This window comes from Neodiprion lecontei, chromosome 7, assembly GCF_021901455.1.
Source record: "Neodiprion lecontei isolate iyNeoLeco1 chromosome 7, iyNeoLeco1.1, whole genome shotgun sequence".
In the NCBI taxonomy this organism is placed as follows: domain Eukaryota; kingdom Metazoa; phylum Arthropoda; class Insecta; order Hymenoptera; family Diprionidae; genus Neodiprion; species Neodiprion lecontei.
The window spans coordinates 3,783,935-3,804,077 of record NC_060266.1 but is presented as its reverse complement, the minus strand read 5'-3'; the positions used below and the strand labels follow the sequence as shown (position 1 = coordinate 3,804,077).

The window sequence follows — 20,143 nt, the reverse complement described above, 5'->3', positions numbered from 1 at the left end:
TTTCGTCATTATAGTATTTTAGTATATATGTTGATATTAAATAAATGTGCTAATAAATGTTTTACTTTTGTTTATTTTTTTCTTTTTTTTTTTTTTTATTTTCTCTTTTATCCACTACAAAGTTTCATTATATTTAATTTAATATAATTCAAGATAACAATAATTAAGAACGGTGTCAGAAGAGAAGAGATGGAAAAAAAAAAAATCGTTAAACAGAATTTACTTATTCATACAATCATTTTGAGTCTAAGATAATAAGCCTGAGAAAATACACGGCATTAATTAATCTCGGCGCAATATATGCATGAATTCCGTTAACCGTGGCTTCAGCGAAAGTGTGTACAGCAGTAAAAGAAAAAGAAGAAGAAAAAAAAAAAAACGGAACAAAAAACGACGAAAAAACCAAAATGAAAAAGAATCTGGACAAACTCCGTTTGCGATAAGTAAAATATAGGACCAAGAGCGATTATTCACATTCCGGTGGTTTAGAATAACGAAACAAGCCGTTGAGGCAGGGTCTGTTGGGGATGAAGGGGGAGGTAGAAGAGCGGGGTAGAAGATAGAGATTAAAACGTCGTGGAAACGGAACACGTTATAATAATTCGCGAGGGTTGAGTAAGGGGGCGTTCCATATGGTGGGGTTGATGGGGATGGAAGTAAATGTGGAGGGGGGTGGCGATGGTGGTTCGGAGTCTGGGGCAGAAGTAGAAATTCGTGATTAAAATGTGGACGACTGAATCCGGAGGGAAATTTTTACCGCTGTATACGAAGCGAGCTAAAGAGAGAGAGAGAGAGATTGAGAAAGAGAGACAATGCAAAGGAGAGAGAGAGAGAAAGCTCATTCGGTTTATCATTATTCCCAGTATCAGTGAACTCACCCACGCGTTTAGTTCACAATTTATCCGCATTTGGTTACCGAACGGCGCAATCGTCGATCTAACGATTCCGAGATTTATGCTTTTGACCGCGGCGCGGCGCTGCGATCGCTTCAACAGAGGCCAGAGTCGGCCGTCTATGCTTTGCGTGGGTCATGGATGTGTGTAAAGATCTCCCACTTTGGCTAAACTGCATGGGATTCCCAAGTTTTTCGTTTGATCCTTCGCAGCTGGGTGGTCGTTTATTTTTTTTTTTTTTTTTTTTTACTCGTTGCGGGAGAAAGATGTCGAAAGTAAAAACGATCAATCGGCCTGCAAGCTCACTTAAACTCCGATCAAAGTAAACAGTGATTCGCGTTCATCGTAATTACTCAAGCATACGCACACATATTGCCATGTGGAATATGTGTAACGTGTGGAGGATACATTCTGCGTACAAACAGGACTATTTACTCTACCGTAAACGAGAACCGCAAACTCCTTGTTTCATCCTCATATACCGCAGCTTAGGCGCTACTACTTTCAGAGAACTCAACAATTTTTCCCAGAATTATTACCGCTTCGGGGCGAAAGCTACGGTAGTAGGGAACTTTGATTCGTTGAACAAATGTTCTGATGAAGAAAATATCGATTTACTCACTCTGGTGGTTTGTGGTAACGTTTGTTCCATCGTGAAAACCGTCGAGGTTTCTGAATGTGGCTTACAAAGTAGTTTCTCTCTGTCAGACCATGATCAAAGCTTCGTTGAGTTTTCATTGGACCTTAGCAGAAGTAAATGTTTATTGCCATTTTAATTACATTGCAATTGTAAAAAGGTTTTGTTAAATTTTTCAAAAACGTGGAATATAGTTGGGTGTTGTTCAGAGATTAGTGATCAGAATCGGAACATTCAAATTATTGTTAGACTATTACTACGATTTTGTGAAATCGCGATATTAAGAATAACAAGGATTTACTGGGTGCTTATCAGGGCTTCAGCCAGCTTGCAAGGATCTGAACAGGCTTGTTGGTTCTATCAATGATTTATGGGCTACAATTTTTAGTTTGTTACAATGACTAATTTTATGAAATCACGATATTAAGACTAACAGGGATTTACTAGGGGCTTATTAGGGCTTTGGCAGAATTGCAAGGATCTGAACAGGCTTGGTGGTTCTATCGATGATTCATGGGCTAGAATTTTAAGTTTGTTACAATGATGCATGTATGATGTAAAAATAAGTAGTTTCAGTTGAAAAAGTAATAAGGAAACGGTAGGGTTGAAAATTTTCAGGTTTTTCGTCAGGATCTTTCGAATAATCTTGTCCAGAATTAAATTTGTAAAAAATAACGATATTTCGTAGATGTCTTTGAAAAATTTCACAGTATTGTCACGTGAAGTTCGAGAACATCTCGAGCTTATCGATAAGGGACTTTGTGGTTTTCCTTGTTCTCTAAATGTCCGTAATAAAGTAGGAATACCGCGGAACGTGGGTGTAAAGCGAACGAGTGGAAATAAAAATGAAAAACAACGAGACGTCGAAAAAAGCAGCCGAAGAAAAGGGACTGCGGATGTATAAGAAAGAGGAGAAGCGTCGTACCGGCGTTAAATCACACGTATGGTGGTAGTTGGTAGTGGTGATGGTGGTGGTGGTGGAGGTAAAAGTCGGGCGAAGGTATGGTAGGTGAAAAGTTTTTGCCTGGATGGAATGAAATTGGAGTTGAATAACTCAATTCGTTGGGTTGGCGGGTATATCTGAAGAAATTGTGCGGTGGCCTGCAGAGTTTCTCTCTGCAGGGTTGCGGCTATAGCAGAAGAGCTTCCAGCGAGAGGAGTTTAAGGGAAGTAGAATGCAATTATTTTATTAGGTATTTCGCTTTCATCGACATCACTTGGTGCGAAAACTTTTCGATTCAGCATTGCAAATTGCTCGCTTCAACTCTCTCTTTCTCTCTGTCTCTCTCTTTTCCCTGAAGCAGTTCGTAGATGGCTTCTATACCGATGGTAGGTACAGAATGGAAAGGTAGGATCTCAGTAAGTGAAAGAAGAAATAGTTTGAAAAAGAAATTATTCACTGCTTACTTCTTACAAAGGATAATTCCTAGCCTCGATAAGTTCAATCAACAACAATGCAACTCTTTCACTTCCGCGATGCCGCAGTCCTGGAATTTGTTGCAGGCACTTGACTTACCGGCAATATTATTCAAAGTTTGAAGCAGACGGGGAAGTCGCACATATAATAAGTCTGGGTATAATAAAGTTTTCACCGACAGCTCGGTGAGGTTTGAAATCGAGAATCGATATCACGGCACTGTGTAGAAAGAAGGATGAGATCCTTTCAAGGATCGGAAACCGCGCGTGGGCTTTTCTCGCTAGGCTAAATTCTTATCAGCAAAATGGAGAGATGCCTCGGCGGAGCGGAGTAAAAGTATCAAAGCCAAAAGTGAGAGATGGAGTGAGGAAAGAGGAAAAACATATTAAGGAGCGAAAAAGAGCAGAACATACACCTTAGACCGGAAGGAAAATGTGGTGCGAAGATCCGTTTCACGGGCGATGATGCTTGGATGAACTTTCGGGCCAATTGAGGGGATTTCAAACTTTTATACCACCACCAAAGTCACCGACCAACTCCGTGGTACAGACGGTATTCAACCTTATGCAAACCGGGCGAAAAGCTTTGATGAGAGAAAATCGAGACTCTCGGTACGATTAAACGTGTCGCAACGTTCACCGTATTTTATTTTCGGGGACAATCTAGTCAGTCGCTTGTTATGAGATACTTGCGAAGCGGAAACTTCCGGATCCTCAGGCTTTATGATCCAGATGAAAATCAATCATATTGAAGTTGGTTACGTTGTCGTAACGAATCATGCTGAAGGAAAACTGGAATTTGATGAAATTCAGTGAACCGTAATAAAACAAAACACACTCATATTTAGAAATTTTAGTTTCTTGAAAATCATTGTAAAGTTCAGAAAATAGTAATTTTTGTCCCCAACTTCGACCTCATGAAAATCACTAGGCTTTTAGTCATTTTGGTTACACTGAACCACGATTTTCAGGATTCTTGTTCATTCATGTAACTTGAACATGATTTCAATTCAATCACATACTTGATTTGAGATGGTTTAATACTTTCATAGTCTGGTTGGGAAATGGTGTTGGAAGTAGTGAGATAATAGATCGAAAGACATTCCAAAAATTACATGAAGGTTTTCTTTAAATGTGATCTTGCAATTTGCAACTTGAAAATAATTTACCAATCCTGTTACATTAACCATAAAATTCAAATAATTTTGGAGCAGAATTCAGGTGGTTGTAAGTGAAAAAATGAGACCATGAAGAATATTCTGATTTTGATCCTTTCAAGCTGAGACCAGTTATCGTTTTTATCACACTCGGAAATCGGGATAAAAGATCCTGAAGACATTATTTTGATAATGCTAAACGTTAGCGAAGGGGAAAAGCAGAAGTTCCGGGAGTCAAAAATTGCAATTTAGACATTCCAAGTACACCTCATGACTCCGGGCTCATTCCAAGTACGATAAATTCCAATTAATATCCTCGCTTCGAGCTGGAGATTGAAGATTCCTTCCTCGTTCTCCAACCTTTGTCAGCGTCACCGTTGCTCCTCGAGCTTTTCCTCGCCTTCGTCTTTTTCTCTCCATCATCCTCCTCTTCCTCCTCCTCCTCCTGCTCCTCTTTCTCCACATCCATGTTAGGTACAGGGCAATGTTGAGCTCGGCTAAACCTGGCGGGGCAGCCATTCCAGTTTTGTTCGAAAGTATTTCGAAGCTGTTTATAACCGTCGAAGAAACTTCAGGCCACGATTAGCCGGGCGAATAATGCGGATACCCAACCACTTCACCCTCTCAAGCATGTACCTCGTGCAGACGAAGCACCACCACCACCACCACCGCCATCACCACCAGCAGAATTCTTGATCCTAGCGCGAAAATAAATTTTGCAATTACGCGTACCTACGTCGACGGTGCAAGGAATTTAATAAGGTATCCACTTCACCCGAGCTCTTGCCAGCCGCCACGTTGGAACTGGTGTATAACATGTATTGGTGCTCCTGGCATAGATTTTCTAGCTCCTTCAAACCTCGGCCCTACTCTACTAACCGGCCACTCAACGGCTTCGAGCGCTCTTTAATTAACGCGCAAACACGAACTCTCCACGAACGAACAACTCGGTGTTAGTCAATTCTTATCCCTCTTACACGCGTTCGACACCATCAACGATGTGCCTTGGAACACTTACGCAAACCGCGGAACGTTTAGAACAATATTTGCACACCGTTTAGCTCTACCGGAGTTATTACTTCCCTTTCAGTACCATTTTCACCTCCACTTACTCAGCTTCCAGCACCTACCTACAGATTTGCGAACTACCTACCCTACCTGCAATATTCATCCCGTGGGTGGTAGTGGAAGTGTTCCTCGCATCTTTGAAGCAGCGTTTCCTCATCAAAGAAACACTCTCATCCTCGGCAGCCTTTGATATCTGGAAATTAATGCGAATTAGGAACAGCCAATTAAGAACTTTGTACTATCATGGCGGGGAAAATTAACCTGGCAAACTTGAACGATAATCCTTTTCGTCAATTTCGCAGGAATGTGCGAATTCGAACTTGAAGAGGTCGAGGTTCGTTTCTTTTTTCTCACTTCGACGTCTGCGTTCGTATATGTAGATATCCGTAACCGAACACCTCACAAGCCATATAACCTCGTATCGCAATAAAACGAGTACGATTTGAGAACGCTATCACAAATTGGATGTCGCGTGATACGGGGACTTTATGCTTTGCCATCTTTCGGTCGCTCCGGTTTCTCCCGATGTAATCCCAACCTCTATTCCCATCCTCGTTCTCATCTCCTCTTCCTTCGCCCACCTACCGTAATCCGGCAGACCTGGAGTTGGCAAAATGTCTATCCGGATGGATGGACTGAGACAGATATCGATCGACCAGATGTAGCAGGTATGGGAAAATTGTTCAAGTCGACAGATAAATTCCTTCCAATTTTCATCCAAGTCTACATTCCTTGAAGTCGAGTTTATCCGCACCGGCTGAATAACGTTCCAAATTCACTGAAATTCGTGCCAATGCAAAGTACAACGATCAAGCAAGAAACCCAATTTAGAGAGTAGTCGATACTTCATCACGTAACGTCTACGTTACGAGTGAAAGATTCTTCTCAACCAATATTAGGATGGAAATGATTTCATAATACCAACAACATTCAAACAGTTTTTTTTAACGATACCTGTTATTTTTCTCAGTGCATGATTCGGTATATTGAAGTGTTGAAAAATCGTCGTTATCGAATCAAGCAAATACATTTCAACGATTATTACAAACATGGAAGGTGCTGAGGGTACATAACACTGGTACTTAGATTCACGTTCCTATGGCTCGAGGGGCAAAGGTTAAACAAGCTGTTCATCGTAATAGACTAGACAATACAGCCTGGCAAACAGAGAGAGAGAGAGAGAGTATCTGTGGGAACATCAAAAGACATTGTTCATCCTCGCGTCCCTTCGCTTTAATTCGCGATCTCTCTTTCCTCGCTCCGTTTCTCTCCCTGCTTTACCGCGTATCAAACAACCGTCAGAGACGCAGGTATACGTTATACGCAGGAACCGTATCATCACGTAGTTATCTCTAAATTACCTCTGCCAACTCACCCCCCTAATTGGCCTTACCGCTAGTATCAATCGTACTATCGTATACATATAATGATGTCAGAGTTTCGTAATCGTTATACTCTCTCTCTCTGTGACTTAACCCTTCGTAACCTCCCTCGCAACTTCGTATGAACACTAATTGAAAATTCATTCTGATCGTCACGCGTTCGCGTCGTTTTAACCTCATTTTCCAAAATCAGAGTGCCAGGGAAAGTACGGAACTGGGTTTAAACTATTCGGCATATTCCACGTGCCAAAGATGAGGGTTTGTCGGATTGGACTGTTTTTTTTTGTAAGAATTGAAATGTCAGCTGATGAAAATAAGACTTTTTTTTTATCTTCAACACAAACTGACCAACAGAATTTGAATCGGTGAATAAATCTTGTTTCTCGATTATTGTGAATATAATGGAATTTGCATTGACATTATTTCCAATGATCAGTAAGAAAACTTTTCTCGATTCCGACCAATACTAATTGTAAGTTACAAAGATTTCTTGGACTCTGAAGCTATTCCCGACTCATCGTTGACCGCGAGTGTGAGTAAAACTTTCTTACCTTGGTTTGTGTTGTTGTTGTTGTTTTTTTTTTTTTTTTTTTTATTATTTTTGGAATACACGACGATGGATAAGCTCATTTTAATCCAAGCTGAAGCAACGGCACACAAAAAGTTATGACTGTACTTATCGGCAAGTTCGCGCATCTTCCTGAAATCTAGAGCCCCTAATCTGTCGGGAAATAACTGTCGAACCAATTAATTAATCTGGCTTAGATGTTCTGCCCTTTTCGTAAGATGTCTCGCCTCTGAGCCTCTCTGATCTGCTGACGGCGAGGGGAGAAAATTACTTTCTCTTGATCATTATCTACCTCCTCATCCCTTTCCTTCTTCCTCTTTCATCCTACGATACGTTTCCAATATATTCTCGTCCCAATTCACCCCTCAGTTTTAATTACCAACGGTTGTTTCGATTTTTCTCAATGCTACAAAATCTTACAATACGATATTTCAAAAAATTGTTGTTATTATTATTATTATTATTTATTTTTTTTTTTATTCTTACACTTCTTTTTTTTTTGTCTTACACGAAAAGTCTGCTTTCACTCAAAGTCTTGGAAATCTCTTAGCGGGACATTGAAATTCATTTCTAGCCTGGATACCTAAATCACGGTTATATTCTAAATGGATATCCTCGAAGCCGTTTGGCTCCGATCCACAATACACATCACGTACAAACCTGCAGAAAATACATCTATCACTTACAGTTATTAAAAGATTATTATTTACCCTCCCTACCTCCTCCTCTGACTCGAAGCTCACCGGGTGCGATTACATTCACATCAGAGGAAATCAATCTTCGGATAATCTATACAGACCTACAGTTTGGATGTATGTATGTGATTTCCTTCGTTTTTTTTCTTTCCATTGATTTTCTTTTCTCTTTTTCCGTCGTGATGTAACTACGAAACATATCCAACTTCTCGATTTAGTGCCAACTAAAAACGTATCAACGATCCCGCGTTGAGGCAGTGCCTGAAAGCTCTCAGACTTGTCGACGTAACGGGCCCATATTTATGTAAAACAATGATCACGTATCGTTATTGATTCTGTTCGTTTATTACCTAGGTAATAAAGGTAGCTAAAATACATATTCAAAGTACCTAATTTTTAATAAAAAGACTGTTCCTGATTATGCAAAGTTGTACAAGTTGTTTGAAGTTCAAAATACGAAATAAACGAGTAATTGAGTCGAAAAATTTCATCCAGATACAATACGTTGTGTAAATATGATCGATCGATTTCATTGTCACAGGGAAATTGAGTGCCGCTCCTTTTCGAAACGATGCTGTTATATCCGGCCGATCTCTCCGGACCGTTGATAAATTTGTTCGGTCAGTCTCGACTATTTAGGACCATCCTTGGCCGATATTTATATACCCGGTATTTTTCGCCCTATTCGACCCTTCGAAGCCGAGAGAATCGACCGGCGTGCCGCGCGACGAGACTCGGGGGATTCGAAAATTCAGGAAAACGAATTGTGGGATAGCGGGCAGCGTAAGAGTCCGACTGGGAATTGAAGGGGTAAAAACCTTCCTTCGAACATTCCTCGATCGCCACTGTCGCACGGTATTTCTCGGGTATTTTCTATTCACTTACTTATTGATTTTTCATACTCCCTCTCCTCCTCTCTTTCTCTCCGTCTCTTTCTCTATTTCTACATCGACGTTTAAACTTCCGTTCGAGTAGCCTCGGTTATCCGGAAAATATGAAAAATCGAAACTTGTCGAATTTTCAACGTTTCTCGTGAAATTTTGAATCGTCGAAAAGAAACTAACTGAATTTTTCTCATACGCGGTATTAATGGCAGATCTTCAATTTCTTTCTCGTTGTTTTTTTTTTTTTCCACCTCCTTCGTTTGTTACCTACAGTAGGTACAATAAACGGTGGTACAAATGGCGATGTGTCGGAGAGAAACGAAAGTTTTTAATGAAATTGGACAGTTTGATTCTAGTCGATGAAAGCATACGAGAGTTGTTCAAGGAAATTGATATCAAATCGCGATAATTTTCTGTGGAAAAAAGCGAATGGATGGAAGCTTAATGGTTAAAAAAGGGGGTTTGAAAAAATATAGAAAATTCGTTGGTGAGTTGGCGCATGGTCGAGTATATATATATATATACACACTCGGCACCTTTCGAGCGTTTCCCAGTTCGTTGGCAAAATGATTGATGGTGGAACTGTTATCATCAGGTATAAGGTCGATTGTTACCCCATCGGTGCTACCCTGCGCCAATACCCTCGAAAGGTCTGAAACCTTGTCAGAAAGTAAAGCTAAGGAAAGAAAGTGAGTCGATTATACCGGATATATCCAGAACCGCTGTGTTGCTTACACAGCGTGGCTGATTAACTGGAAGGGATAATTTTCGGAAAAGTAACAACGAAAGAAAAAGAAAAACCATCGAACGCGGCTGTTCGGGCGTGAGAAAAGGCGAGATAAGAACAATGATTCAAATTTAACTGAATAATTATGTAACCTCGTGTATTACCAGCCTGAAGTTGGTAACGTTGAGGTGTCGAAACGTTGAAGATAAAAAAAAAAACATTACTAGATAGCAATTTCAGAATACTTGATAAAGTTGAATCTACAATATCTGAATTTGTTTATATGCCGTATTAACGGCTTACTAAATTTAAATTTCAAGTGTCAATGACGAGATCATTTAACTTTAGGACTTCGAGTCACTTCGTCACTTCGAAAGAGCTTCGGAATCTTGAAGTGGAATCGAATGACTTGAAGTCACTCGTCAAGCGTGAATCAAAATAAATTTCTTTCAAACTTGAAATTTGATGAATTGGATGCGCGACTTGGCGAAGTTAACGTGACTTGAATCCAAACTCTTGGCTCGTATGAAGTTCGACCGGTTGTCACTTCTGATCTGAAACTTTGTCCATCCTGAATGGTGAAACGTATTGATTTATTCTTTGTCACTACGGAGCAGGAATCGACGTTTAAATAATTATTCAGTAATTATCGGTGAGTGTCTCTTTCAACGGAGACACCCATCCGATGATTATACCGTATAAACTATTGGATTCGGTAAAGAGAATGAGAAACGAGGGTAGAGAGAAAGAATTAAAAAGAAAGAAAAAAAAAATGGAACGAAAATAAAAAAAAAAATAAAAAATAGTCCGACGGATGGTAAAACAGTACAAGCGGAAACAACAGACGGAGAAAAGTTTAGGCGGCAGTCGAATGTGGGTCGAGGTGTTCGTAACGTCGTATCTAATAAACCTGCTTGATGAGACGATCATTAATCGACACGGGAAATCAGCGATGCATTAACAATCCATGAGGCTGAGTAGGCACTCCAGTGTTTGAAAGCTCTGCGTGGGGTTGTGTCAATTAAACCGTGCCAGATACCCAACCAACCGGATATGGCATCCATAGTGACAACTGGAGTACGCGGGTCGCACGCGTGTTACCGAACAGTAATCAGGACCAGATTAAATTTTACCGTAGTCTCACAGACACACACACACATGCACACACATACTGGGTCAGGTGACACAGCTCAATCACTTGAACAATTCCGATACGCACTTGGAATCCAATGTGGAAAAACGATTAGGGTGAAGTTGGTAACGTTACCTGTGACGGTGCATGTTCGGGAAAAATGGTTACTTTGCACATTTAGAAATGGATGAAATTTATTGAACTATGAAAAAGAAAGGATTCTCTTACTTTGGAAAGCCTACTTCTTCAAAGTCAGTGAAGTTGGTAACGTTACCTGTAACGATGCATGTTTAGGAACATTACTATGGTTACTTTGCACATTTATAAATGTATGAAATTTACTAAACCATGAAAAACTAAATATACTCTTATTTTGGTAAGTCTACTTCTTTGAAGTCATTCTAAAATTGTGTGATAATGATTTTTTTCACTTACGTTTCGTCACGTTAACGTTAATAAATTCAGTCAAATGAAAATGTTTCGTGCGTCATTATGAACATTTATGACAAGTCGGATAGATGTTTTTTCGATGCTCTCGAAAAGGTGAAAGGATAAGAAATATATTTTTATACCAAGTCTTTGGTGCTTTAGAAAAGCTGAAGGAAAAAAAATGTTTGAGATCACGACAAGTAAGGTCAGAGCTTGTACGATATACGGAAAAGAAAGGATCCACCTGGCAGATTTTCACTCTGTCAATGCTCGGTGTTCGATTTCGTCCTAATTCTTACCGGTCTTCTTTCTTTCGTTTCACCGTTTCTCAGAACTTGCTGTTCTAGGTTTTATCATTCCCCTCTGTTATTTTCTTTCTTTCGTTCTCTTGCGCGAGGATATTGAACGAGGGATGACGATTCCTTTTGATGTAGGTACGTCAGAAATTCACCCTGTCCTGGGCATATAAAGAAAGAGGATATATTTGAGGGGGTGGGAGATGAGATACAGTCGAACCTAACCTAACTACGTCCCGATAGCGTTTCGAGGTATTGGATTGACCTGGAATTGAAAATCCCTGGGTTTTCGTAGGCGTTGGCTATAATATATCGCAAATCTTGCCCTACGGCAATACTCCGGCGGTAAAATCTTATTATACTGACTCTCGGGGAATGGCGCTACATCGGAAACTAAATGGTCTTTTACCAATATATCCACCACCACCGACCCTACTCCTCATGGTGGATACCTAGCTGCCTTATATCCGATAATCTACGTGGACTGAGAGAAATTTTTAGTTGCGGTTACCGCTCGGTCCTTGACTATTTTCATTTTTTACCATAATCGAAAAATATAGTTGCAGGTAGAAAATGAAAATTAGTGTTCTACCTGTTACCGAAAAGTCTAGTATCCGTTGCTATTCTTTCTCATTACGATCACTGTTGCTACATTTTCTCGCAACTGTTGCGAAAATTTAACGCTCGTGCAAGAATAAATTGACCGTAAAAGCCTTGTTTAACTGAAAAAGTAGAGTAAACTTCGCAAACTGATTTAAGTTAAGTATCAACCGCTGACAATGAGTATCTGTTATACTCACTACTAGTATTCTCGAAGAGAGGGAAGTTTTTTTTCCTTTACTTATTTTCCATTACTACCCTGCGATTTTATCTTTTATGGTTGGTGGGCAAGATGTGATCCTCTTTTCCATTCTCAAACCATCCAATTGTTACACAGCAGTCTGAGCTCCTTCGAGAGGTGGTAGCATTACATTTTTGAACACTTTTAAAACGCCGTCCGATCTCTTGGAACAAGATAGAAACTTGCAAAAATTCATTCGAGACGTTGAATGGTCTGAAAGTCACCTGAAAGTCATGTTGTGGAATTGGCTCAGATCATTCAAACGTTTCAAAATTCACTTCGAGTCGATCCAGAGACTTTTTGAACGATTCGAAATATTTGAAATTCATCGTGAAGCTTGAACTATTATTCAAAACCCGCACAAAGTTCACTTAAAGTAATCCGAGTTCATGTGAAGTCTCATATATTCATTCGATGCCTTGATCAAACATCTTCAACTTCAACTTAAATTCCACTTCGAATAACTTTAATCGAATTTGAATATATATACGAATCGTCAGAAATACGCTTGAAATTTTCATCAAGTTTCCTCGAATTGATTCAAAAGTTATTTCATGTTGTATGCAAAATCCGGTTTCACCTTCTAGCTTTGATACCTTTGTAAGTTGAAAATTAAATTATTAGAAATGTTTTAAAATTCATTGACCGATCTTCTGATCGTTCCTATCAAACCTTGTAATCACTCTATTCGTGAAACAACTTGTTATATCCTTCTTTCATAACTCGTAATGATCCTGAGAATCCGGTTCCTTTGTTTCAAACCACGTCGAAGACCGCGTCGTAAAGGCAGAGCTGACTTGTAACTGCGATGCGAAACCCTGGGAGGTGGATATTCAAGCCGATAAATCACTCGGCGATTTCAAGACATTCTCTTTAAACACGGTTGAAATAAAGTAACAAAAATCGGAAGAAGAAAATCAGGTTCATAATACGAGACGTCGGTTCCATATTTCTTGCTGTATTCGTCGCGTTCGTATTCTTGGAATGCTCGGCAGTTTATACGTTTAACTGGTTCAACTTGTTCTTTTTTTCCTCAAATCAACGGAAACCGGAAACCTTTCGGATCACGGCATACATTTTTCAATCGTTGAGAAAATAATGCTTCGTTAAAATTACGGAAGAAATTTTATACCTTCTGGTAAAGTTCGTCAAACGGTAGTTGAAAAAATTACACCAACTCGATAAGATTTGCGCGAATACTTTTTACATACCAAAGAACGGATTGATTTTCATCGAATCTCTCGATTATTATTCTGCAACATTGATGCGTTGGAAACAGAAATTTGTAAAAAAAAAAAACAAAACGTGTTTTACTGAGAATGACATTCAATTTTGGATTGAATGTTGTTCGAAAAATTGTTATCTAAAATTTGGAGAAGAAAATTGAAAAAAAAAAAAAGAAAATAAGCTGCGTTGAATGGCGAGAAAATTTTTAGTCACGTGACGAATATATTTGCGATATTTTGCGGGCATTTGATCGAAAAGGCGTGCAAATATTTTATTTTTGCACGTTGCGCGAGTATTGAGAAGAATAAATAAATTTTTGTTTTTTTCGAAGTAGTAAACTTATTTAAAAATACAATTTTCGTTATGTTCAAACGAACTAATTACGAGTTTTCAAATGTTCAGGCCAATTTCCGAGTGTTTATTTTGATGGTGATTCAAACGTTTGTCGTACATCGATTCTAATTAACGTTCAAGCTAAATTTTGAATAAATATTCACCGATTTATTGAAACGTGTATATTTCAATATTAACAGCGAATAGTTTTCGGTTTTTGAATTAATTCTGAGACCATTTGTTGTCGAACTGTGTTTATTTCAATCGATTTAAATTCATCGAAAATTATTCACGTTTTATGCTGTTACATGTACTGAACTTTGATTTGTAGAAAGAAAAAAGCCGGTCACTTATTCGCCTTGAAATTGCGTTATTTAACCGCCATATTTCTAAACAGCAATTTTTATCAAATGGACAAATGATAATTATCGACTAATTTTACTTGACTGGTAAATTGCATTGAACATTAACGTTTTTTGATACCATAACAGTAACGTTGACGTTATCGTGATGAGAATAAAAATCGACAATATTTTTCAAGAATCTATCGACGAAATTCACGTATTTCAACGTGCTTCTAGAGAAGTGAAAATTTGACGGAATGAAAAATTTATTCACACGCGCGATAGCCAAAATGCATATAAACGCGGGTATTTTCGTCTTCGTTTACGTAAAGCTTTTCCGTTTCACTTGCTCTCTTTTTTTCATCGCGATGCATCGAGCCTGCGGCAGCGGCTCGGCACGAAGTTTGCGAACGTGATTTCGGTCCAGAGGGACATTCCAGAATAGGAAGATAAGCAAGCTGCAAGCACGTGAGATTTCACTCGCCGTATGTACGGCTGGGTTGCAGTGAAACCCGGGAAACCAAAGGCTGAAAACGGAAAAGCAGATCTCCGTATGTTTTTCGCATGTTGAAATACACCCAAAGTACGTGTGAGAATTATTCCGTACAAACATCTGCATTATATGGGGAATTCCATGCGAACATTATCATTTTTCATTTCGTTGAAAACTTTTTCCGCAATTGTTCAAATTCTAAAACGGTAAAGGCTGAATTTTTTTGACATTTTTCATTCAACTGCACTGAGAGAAATTTTTAGTTCCGGTTATCGCTCAGGCCTTGACTATTTTCATTTTTTATCACGATCGATTTTAGTAATTCCAACGATATTCAAACACTTTTTTTTAACGGTACCTGTTTTACTGAATTCTTCCAGTTACTGTGACAAATGAAATTTTTCTCAGTGTGATTAGTTATTTATAAACATTGAGAGTAAATTTTGAAACGGGCCGTTTTTAAAGTTCGAAAAAAATTGTCTTTTAAGTTCGAACCCAAGGTGGGCCGATTTTTTGTAGTTTTTTTTTTTTTTTTGCTATTCAACATCTTTAATTTTCTCGTCAACTAAAGCATTTTTTAATTGGTCTGAAAGTTCCCAAAAAATTCTAGACTAGTTTCATTACGGAGCGATTTTTGTCTGCTTTCTTGACACATTCAACTTATTTTCTATTTTTTTTTTTCTATTGACTACTCGAGATGTTTGGTAAAGAAAACACAGTTTCTGAGAATTTTTCAAAATTCAACACAGAATGAAGTTCTCTTCAACATTACTTGAAATACTTATGAATAATTAACCAGTTGAATAAAAAGTCTGAAAAAATAGAGACTAGTGTTTCAGAGTTGGGAGAATTTTAGAACAAATTTTGATGAGAGTAAAAAATGGTGGTTGAGTTTTCATGGAATTTACCATATCCCTATATCTCTTAGCTTCGCTGCAGGTTCGTTGACATTCCGGGATTTTCTCGACGCCATAAAGAGACGGGATTCCTCCATGGGGAAATATTTTATCTTACATCCCGCAGTGAAAGGTTTTTGCACATTCGTTACACGGAGAGAGAGAACAATCGACGAATGTTGGTGCATTCGTTTTGCAATTCACGATCCGTCGAAATTGGCTTCTTCGTTTGATCAACCTTCATTCTTCACTCACCGATTATCAACGATTTCGACATCCGCCGTCTCGATGAACTCGATATTCATCGACGTTTTAGATTATTTCATATTTTTTTAGGGTAATTAGAATCGGGACCCGTTATTTTTTGGTTCAGACGTTGAATTTACTCTGCGATAAATTTTTCTTCTTTTCTTTCTCGGTCTCCTTTTTCTTTCATCGATTTCATTTCATCACAGATCTGATCAGACGAAATATCACAGTTTAAGAGTATCCCAGAATTTTTCTCAAGTCATTTTTAATCGACATCTCCGTTTTTGTGCAATGATTTTTGATAAAATTTATATTTTTTTTTTCCTGTTAGAGAGTCTTGTGATTTTTCGAAATCGTTTTTGACGCAGCGTTATTCAATTTGGACAAAGTCACAGAAGAAGAAGAAGAGGAAGAACTTCTAAGCCTGACTTTGAAATCTCTGACAAACAAACAGCTGACCGCTGCTCACCGTGTTATTACGCTTTCTTATATTTCTTCTTCTTCTTCTTCTTCTTCTTTTTCTGCTGGTGCTGCTGTCTTGTCGTCGTAGATCGAACGCGATTTCAATGGCCATTGGGACTCCATAGACTCGTTATTACGGGATCATCACGTCAAACCCTCTTCTTTCTTATTCACTACCAGCTCGTATCCACCTTCTCCTATATATATATATATACTCGCTATAAGTGATAGGGAAAGAGAGAGAGAGAGAGAGAGAGAGAGAGAGAGAGAGAGAGAGAGAGAGAGAGAGAGAGAGAGAGAGAGAGAGAGAGAGAAAAGAATGAAAGAAAGACACGCGTCTGCTTATTGCTTCCGAATGAAAACTTTTCCGTGAGATTCTCTGAAATCAAACTCTTTCGTTGAAATTTACGATTTGATTTTTTTTTTGTTTCTCTTATCGTCTCAGAATCGTTTGTTGTTTCATCGAGGACGAATTCTCAGATCCTTTGTGGTTGTTCGTGGTGTATGAATTTTTTTTTTTTTTTTTTTCAACTACGGGCGCATTTCGAGAATAATCAAATCGTCGAATAATCAATCACGAAGAATATTCGCGACAATTTAAATCGTGCTTCTTGTTTATAATTCAAAGATTTGTGTGCAATCGATCCATAATCGGAGAATACAAAACTCGTGAAATGGATACGAGAGAAAAAAAAAAAAAGGAAGAAAGAATTCTCAGATATGTTAAATATTGTAGAGTTTTTGCTGCAAGCTTCGATCGACGGAGAATTTTTTTCAAAAAAAAAAAAAAAAAAACTGGAAGAGGCACGATCAGAAAGCTTAGTTTAATTTGTAAATGAATCTTCCAAACCGACGTTGATTATTTTTACGGTATCTTGAAGAATTTGTACTTTTCACACCTTTAAAAATACTTTGTTTCAGAACGAATTCCGTAGCTATAATTTTCTGAGCAATTTCTACCACCTTTTTTTAACTCTTAAAATAAAAAAAAAAAAAAAAAAAAACAGAGGGAGGGGGGGGGGGAATAAACTGTAAATAATCAGACTCGACTAGGCGTTGGCATACAGACTGACTGATCTCTAAAGCCCTGTTATTTACACTTTCCAGTCTGCCATTGACTGAAAATGTTTCACGTTGCGTTCGTTGGTGGTACAAATTACATAATTATACGATATTTTTGTACCCCAGACGGTTAAGAATTCTAGCAATATATCAGATCCTCGCCTCATCCTCATCCACGTCTACACTTTCTCTTTTCTTCTTCGCCTTCTTCTTCTCCTTCTTCTTCTTCTTCTTCTTCTTCTTATTCTTCTTCTTCTTCTTTTATTTACTTTATTTATATAGGAATTCTGCCCACCCGTTGATCCCGTTCAGTTTAGTCGGAGACAAACTGAAGGAGTAAGCAAACAAAAATTAGGACCAACTTTTGTTTTCTCTCGAAAATGAGAACGGAGACGGAGAAGAAAGTGAAACAAAAAGCGGACGTTCATAATTAAGAGAGGGTAGGTTTCAGGGACGGGGATGATTTTGGGTCAACTGTTGTTTGTTCCTTAATCTGCTCAATGTTTCGTTTTGTTTGGTTTTTTTCTTTCTATTATCCAACGCTAATTCTCCTTTCATTTTTTTCCCATACATTTTTTGAATGAATATTTTTTAACCATAGTCTTGCCATTTTTTTTTTTTTTTGTTTTTTTTTCTCGATACACATTCTAACATTATTCGGACAAACTCTGTTTCATTAACAATCTTAAAATCTTTTTTTCTGAATTACAGATACAAGATTGAAAATAATTTTTTTTGGTTTACAGTAGCAGGAAGAATTTGAATAATTTTAATTAACGAATTCCCGACAACTTTTGCGGGTGAAGAATCGATTCGCATCGCATTCTTTTAGTACGAAAATTCCTCTTCTCGTTAATTTTTATTATTCCATTCTTCTTCTGCTTCGTTTTCTTTTTCTTCTTCTTATTTTTCTTTCTCTTGCCTCGCTGATCGCCGGGTCCTATATTATTATATCGGTATTGTGAATTAATAATTAGGTTGCGCGGGTGAGATTGATTTTATTTCGCTAAAGCGAACTTCAACGGGCTCTGTTGCCGGTAAAGGTGAAACCCGGCTTGCCGAGGGATAAATGGCGATTTAATTTAAGATTGTAGCGCAGCCTGAATTACGATCCCCGGGCAGCAAAATTATACTTTATACCGAATGGCGATTTAAAGCATGTTTAAAACCGAGTCAGCTTTAAAGGTTGATTAAACCAGGCTGATGACAATTCTCTTTCTCTCAAGTTTTATCATTTTACGAAGTGAGCGAACGAGAAGAAAGTATATTGACTGACAATGAGCAAAAAACAAAAAAAAAAAAAATAAACATCGATTATACATCGTTCGACATAATTGTAAACTATCGAACTGTTAGTTTAGTTTTTAATTGAATATTCATTTCGGTTGAAAAACGTTTAGAAAAAAATTTTTGCAGTCTATTTTATTTCTATGATCCCACCGAGCGATGAATGCTTAAATTAAAATGTGCGAAAAAAAATATGTATACATATGAAAGTACTCGGGGATCACAAGAGAAAAGAAAATGCTATGAAAATGACAAGGACAAATAAAGGATAATTATTATCTTTTTCGACTATTACGATAGCTGATAGGCGAAGAATTGAACAAGGCGAAGTTTGAGGAAGGGGAGAGAAAGGGTGATTCCCCACTTCCGTTGTTCTTCCTATCCCCAAAGTCCGTGTCTTGGTAAACAATTTCAGGGATAGCGAGCCAATTAAAACTTGTTAAAAAGCACGGGCAGGGAATCCATGGACTTGGGAAGAACTCGACCCTTGTATATATATAATATATATATATATACATGCATTTACCGAAGGGAAAATATTTGAACAAAAATTACGAAGAATCAGGCGAAAGAAGCAAAATGAAAGAAGAATAAAAATGAGAGCGAACGTCTTGAAATAAGAAATCGTGAAAAGTTTGAATTAGATAAACTAAAAATTGACTTTGAGATATATACTTGGGAATTGAATTAGCGAAAATGAATCATAAAATCACGCAAAAGGTATTTGATTTTGAAATTTGTAAAAGAAAACTTCCGCATTTTTGTCAGTCAAATTTGAATTGAATTTGCGTAAAATCCGGTGGCGGATGTTGGGTAAAACCGATACTGTTTTACTGATTTCATCATATTTGCAAATTGAGTATTTATCAAATTATTATTATTAACGTAAACTACGATAAGATTTAAATCGATACTACGTTTAAAATCGTTTTAAAATTGTTGAGACGTTGGTAGAATCGTTAATATACTTTATTCTACACCTCTTGACAATTTTATTCGGAAGACTATTTTCTTCAAAGTCACTGAAACAGATTTGCTTTTCTTTCAAGCTGGAACTTTTATTCGTACAAAACAGTCTTCTGAATAAATGAAGATATCGTTACGGAGTGAATTTTAACAACTTTAACGAATTCTCGAAACGATTTGAAACGAAGCTTGGATCACATTGACGAAAGTTCTTGTTTGAAATTAAACTATTCTCGATGTTCGGATTTTTGTAAATATCTTCGAAGCTAAGTAAAAATAATAATTTTAAATGAAAAATGATAAGAATAATTTTCATTTTCTACCTAGAACTATATTTTGTCGATCGTGGTAAAAAATGAAAATAGTCAAGGACTGAGCGTTAACCGGAAGTAAAAATTTTCCTCATACGTCGGGCCGAAATATTGATCTGAAATACGTGTGACTGAAAGGGTTGAGAAAATCACAAAATAAAGAGAGAAGAGCTATCTCGGGCATATGACAGGCATTAAGTATAAGGTATCTTTCGGCAACAAACTCTCAAATCTGAAACTAATACCTCCTCCCTGCGATCCTCCGGACCCCTCGACTCACTCGCACGTAGCGCGTGCATTTCGTTGGGCGGAAAGTGTAAGGGAGGGGGCTCTCTTTATGTTTCCGCCCGGCCTGCAAATATGGGATTCGACTCCGCCGGCAACTCGG

General features: G+C 38.0%; 1 protein-coding gene across 2 annotated transcripts in view; it reads left to right on the top strand.

Annotated features, from left to right (window-relative positions):
• The window catches only part of LOC107224141 (synaptogenesis protein syg-2-like), a 227,338-nt gene that overhangs the window by 13,669 nt on the left and 193,526 nt on the right, over positions 1-20,143 (top strand). The window lies entirely within an intron of this gene.